The sequence below is a fragment of the Anguilla anguilla genome, chromosome 7, assembly GCF_013347855.1.
Source record: "Anguilla anguilla isolate fAngAng1 chromosome 7, fAngAng1.pri, whole genome shotgun sequence".
Classification (NCBI taxonomy): domain Eukaryota; kingdom Metazoa; phylum Chordata; class Actinopteri; order Anguilliformes; family Anguillidae; genus Anguilla; species Anguilla anguilla.
In genome coordinates this window covers 1,697,419-1,703,097 of record NC_049207.1, presented here as the reverse complement: position 1 = coordinate 1,703,097, position 5,679 = coordinate 1,697,419, and the positions used below count along the sequence as shown (strand labels likewise).

The 5,679-nt window shown below is 42.9% G+C and overlaps 1 long non-coding RNA gene across 1 annotated transcript; it reads right to left on the bottom strand.

Moving 5' to 3' along the window:
- Positions 1-1,815: 1,815 nt before the first annotated feature.
- LOC118232339 lies at positions 1,816-3,087 on the bottom strand. Its single transcript, XR_004766258.1, has 2 exons — positions 2,680-3,087; positions 1,816-2,350 (listed from the first exon to the last, which is right to left on the bottom strand). It is a non-coding gene; the product is annotated as an uncharacterized LOC118232339 (long non-coding RNA).
- Positions 3,088-5,679: the final 2,592 nt, after the last annotated feature.

Here is a 5,679-nt window from a genome sequence, read left to right as displayed (position 1 = left end):
GCGCATGTGTGTGGGTGTGTGTGGATGTGCGCGTGTGTGTGGGCGTGTGGGGATGTGCGCGTATGTTTGGGTGTGTGTGTGTGCATGGGTGTGTGGGTGTGTGTGCATGTTTTGGTGTGTGTGTGTGTGTGTGTGCATGGATGTGCGCATGTGTGTGGGGATGGGTGCGTATGTTTGGGTGTGTGTTTGGATGTGCGTGTGTGTGGATGTGCACGCGTGTGTGGGAGTGTGTGGGTGTGTGGGAGCTGAGCGTTTTATTCTCAAAATTACCCAGCATGCAGCAGAGGCACTCGATCCCGTGGGAGTAACCATTTCAGCTCAGACACGGTGTAATGAAAGTGTCCTGCAGCCCGCTGCTCCCGTGTCAAATTATTTGATTTAGTCTCATTGGTTTTGGGCCGGCAACCTATAAGGGCACCGCGGGGTGTAAGAAATCACAGCATGTTCCAAACACAGAGGAAGGGTTCGTTTCGGAAAACAATAAGTGTAGTTCTTTTTTGAAGAAAGAGTTGTACCGTGTTTCTTTCCCCCTTTGTTTCCCAATTTGGAATCCCCAGGCTCATTCACAGAGCCATCCCATCACTGCGACGTGCTGCATAAGTGTAGTAGAACATTTCAAAAGTCATTTAAAGCACATACTGGCAGCCACCACATACCTTCACTTGCATTACACAGCTGTACTACTGCACTGAACCCTTCAAGGTGTGACAGCACAAATATGTGATTAGAATGTTCTTAACTGAACATTCTAAAAGCCGATGTTACAATCACTGCTGGTAATGGAAAGCAATGTTCTTGAACACTGACTTGGAAGTTTAAAATTTTTTTTTTTTTTTTTAACATTCCACAAATCCTACCCTTCAAAGGGTTAATTCACAGTTGTTGCATGAAGATTGCAGGCAGTTGTTCGATTGAGTGATGAGATTAAGGTTAGGGTCAGTTAATTAAATGAGAGAAGTTCCACACACTGGTGAGCTCACAGGGTTGGGCATGTTTCGTACACAGGTGCACCATGGGTAGTGTCGCTCTGACAAACACGCATCACTCAGAGTAACGGTCCTTCTGACACCGGGCAGGTGACGCAGCTCACCTGCGCACATGAAAGGGAGCGGTCGTGTGCAGGCCACCATCCTGAGGCTTTCAACTCCGGAAGGAAAGAAAACAGTGCAGAGAGAGAGGGAGCAGAGATGAAAGGAGCTTCTGCGCTGAGTAGCGCCGTACTTACAGAGAGAAGCTCCTTTCAGCTTCCAGAGAAGCTTCACCAGCTCACAGGGGCTTCACCTCTGGATCTCGCTCTAATAAAACCTGCCCGACTGCCAGCTCCTAGCACACGTCCACATTCTAACGCTCGCACCCCAGACCGCTGGTCTCCGAACTTTCCGAGTCCACACGCCACTTGTACAATGTACACATTCATTCTTTCCCTTGTGAAAATGCTGTTTAACATTGATTCAGATGTGTGGAATTTCAACATTTTTTACATATGCTCAGTGGCCCCGCTATTACGTGTGCCAGTCCAGACCAGGCTAGACCCCCTTTTGCCCGCGGAAAACCCGGAATTCTTTGTGGCACGGATTCAACAAGGCGCTGGAAACATTCCTTAGGGATTTTGGTCCATGCTGATTCGATGTCATCATGCAGTTTCTGCAGATATCACAGACACTCATTCATACTGCAGACTGACCTCCTGTTCCACCTCGTCTCAAAGGTCAGAAAACGAAGGGCAAATTCATTCTGCTATTTGTGTAGCCACCCCAATGGAGGCATGTCGTATATTTAAATTGTTCCTAGACTGGAAAACATAAGCGTGTGTTATTTTTAAATTTGACTAAAAACTAAACCGCTAGGTTAAAACTGTAAGATTACACGATTTGTAATTCATTGTAACTCAGACAAAAAGCAAGAAACCATACAGCATTAAAAAATTTTTTCCCGTTTTCATTTCTGTGTTGGGCATTGTAGAGAAAGATCACCGGGTACCGAGGCACAGTTTGGCACGCGCTGTAACAGCACGAGAGTTTATCCAGGGCTACGGGACGGGGGGAGCAGACGTTCCTCGGCGCCAGTGGCAGTTTTTTGTATTTAATATTCATAACGCTGCCACGCGGGATCACATTCTGAGCGACCCTTTGTGCTGGCGGTCAGACAGACGAAAACAGCGGCGTCTATCTCCGTGTCCCTCGGCACCCCACCTGACGGAGACGGGCGGGTCGGGGCGCTGGCATGAAAAGCCTTCACCGGGAACAGGGAGGGGGCAGTCCGTGGCGAAGGCATTGTTCCTAATCTCTACATCGCGGGCCCCTTTGTGCCGGCACGGCCCGCGATCTTTCAGGCGGCGGAGGTTTGTCAGCTGACGGGTTGGCGCGGGGATTTGAGAGAGACACCTTAACAATGACACTTCCTTTCTCATGCTAAACACCGTGCGCGCAGCGTCTTATAGAAGGACGAATGAAAATGTTTTTTAAAAATAATAAAAATACTGTTCTGCACAGACAAAGTACTGTACTGCTGAAGCAAATATCATAACTGTCTGAAGTTTCAAAATAACTTACTAAAACTTCTGACGTGTTTTTTTTTTTTTATTGATCTGTAAAACAGACACTCTTCCCGGTAGGCCCACCGTTATTGAGCTGAAGAGAAGCAGCCTAAGATTATGTCCTATACCATTACGATTGTCACCTTGTTTAGGAAGCAAATAAGGCCCAGCACTAGGCCAAAGCAGGGTGAATTTAGATTTGACTTTGTGCAGAATTGTCACCAGGAGATGTTTGGCTTAGATCCAAGTGCAGATAAGGCTCAGATGATATTCAAAAAAGACCTTTACCCAAAGGCTTGCAAAAATACGCAAAATGCAGGAGGTAAAAGCACGGGAGAAAACAGGAGGCCAAAACGCAGGTAGCACAAGAGGCAAACACAGGTAAATTCTCAACAGTACTAGAGGCACGAGAAGCTAACACAAAACAGGATAGAAAAACAAAGCCAGCCAACAGAGGGAACTAAATACGCAGGGGAACACCTGAAGATAGTCACCAGACCATGCAGACACGAGAGACATAACGCCAATTAATCATTACACAATTACTAACAATCAACTCAGACGAGACACAGGAAACACAGGGAAACTGGCGGCCTCTGGTGGCCGTTAGCTGAACTCCTGACATTAATAGAGAGGAAAGTTTTGACCAGTGAAGCACATCTTTAAAATGAAGGTTCAAACAACTCCTGCAAGCATGATAAATTAAGACAAATGTGTGTCAAATAATATTGATATTCATGTATTTAACCTTTTTGTCTTTTCTTCATTTTCTACCCATTCAGGTGTCCTCAGTATTCAGTTGAATACACTGAATCTGTAATTAGTGCCAGCCAGGGAATTCATATACCATTTTGTTCAGAACCAGTTTGTCAAATAGACATCAATCAACCTAAGTATGACGTTTTGCAGAATCTGGAGCCATTTTAGTACAATATTTGGTGTGGTTATAATTTTTCACATGCAATTTACATCAGGTATGTTGTACCTTTCTTAATGTGGAAAAAAACATATATAATCAGCAAATATCTGCCAGTCAGCCTTGGCATATCCCAAACACTGGCATTGGTATTGGCCTTTAAAAATCCATACAGGTCTACCTTTAATACATGCTTAATAAAATATAAATCTGTATTGTTTTTACAAACTCAGAGATATGAACCCCGGAGTTATGAAAAAAAAAATCACAGCTATCAAAGAATCATTTGGATTTATGGCCTCAAGCTCCTTTAGAGAGTAGTCAATGTGTGGAATAGCCTGCCAGGTCACGCAGTAGAGGCAGAAACTCTGGGGATTTTCAAGACCAGGCTTGATACAGTGTTAGGTACTATCTAGTCTGTAGGTAATCAGAGCACTAATGTAGTCAGGAAAGTGGCTGGCATTGTTGGGCTGAATGGCCTGTTCTCATCAATATGTTATGTTTATTTTATTACTAAATGTATTAATTATATTTCTACTGTATATTATCAGTGACACAAAGAGTGAGCGTTAAACATAATCACACAGCCTACTGACCCAAAGCTGGGAATGCATCCCTGTCCCCCATGACTCCACAGCCTACTGACCCAAAGCTGGGAATGCATCCCTGTCCCCCATGACTCCACAGCCCAGACTCGGCCTGTGTCTCCTCCCTCGCACTTCGGGGTCAGCGCCGGTTTTTGTGTCTCAGGAACTGACACAAATGCATTCTTTATTTGTGCAGCTCACAGTCAGAATTACACAAAGGGGCATGTCTAAGCACAAGCGTTAAACAATACATTAGTGGGAAAAGTCAACAGGGTTTGATATACACAAGGGCCTAATCCAGGTGACACATTTAACAAGAGAAGAAAGAAGTAGGTGATCATTCAGAAAGCAGACAAAAAAATGTTCTAATGTTAAGATAACAAGTTAGAAATAGCTTTGTTTACACATGTGGCAGCTTGGCTTGTCTACTCCTGTCACTTAAAAACCTAAGCAGAGTTTCGAGAGATTGCAAGAGGTATCCCGCTACATGAGAAAGAACTTAACTTTTAAATTTTAGCAGTTGAATCTGGAGATAAGAGACTGTGAGACAGCTATCAAAATACACTCTTCCAGCAACTTAACACAGCTGCAGTGCCCAATGTAAGTAACAGCATTTAAAAACTGTCTCCAGAATATGACATTATGCATCATATTTTTGCTCCAAATTTTCATCTGGGGAGAAATTTATTCAAAAGTCTGATGCTGTTTTTTCTGTTCCTTGTTTTGCACTGATTGCTGGAGTGTTGCAATAATCCACTTTTGAAGATCAAGAAGGTAATGCACGTTAACCAGAAACCAATTTATTTATTTATTTATTTATTTCCATTCAGAATTAATTCATAGGCACTCAATGATAAACGGCCACTTTAATCTGAACTGAGTCAGTCATTCTGCTTGGATGCTTGATAATTTCTATAAAGCACAGCTTGACTTGTTTTGTAAGTCAAAGACCTAAAGTAAATAATATTTTGTAAAAACTGGAGAACTGGTCTGTGCTCTGCAGTTTCCCTCTTTACACTACGAAGACCTCTAGATCAGTTGTAACATCTGTCTTTTGATCATGTTTACCTCTTCTTAAGAATGTGTGTGAGACACACAGGTGATATGACTGCCTTTAGCTATTTTGGCATTTACTAAAAAAGAAAGGCTTGCATTCATTAAGTTCTCGTTATCATGCTCTAGTTGAGCAACAGTATGATTTTATAATTAGCTATACAAAATGGCATCTATCGTAAATCAGTTTTTTAACATGCACGTGCATGACACACTGACGGCACTGAAGATACAAATTAAAGCCCTTTTTTCAGAAACTATTCACATATCTAATTAACAAACAAACGGACAAACTTCTGGTGAAAATGAGAAAATATAGCCCAGAATGCCTTCCAGAAATGCCCCCTATTGACTGCCATTCAATTTCTGCACTCACTGTGCTTCGAGCGCCCCCTCTTGGTCATTCGTGGTCATTCTCCGTTCGGGGAAGTATTTTCATCATCAATTTTTTTTCGTTCAGTAGAAGACGTATCTGTTGATACTGATTTATTATTTCTACCACAAATGAGGCAAGAGTAATATTTTTTGAAATTTTTGCATTTAAACTGTTAGCGATTAGCGCCACCATGTGGCTAATTGGTGTAAAA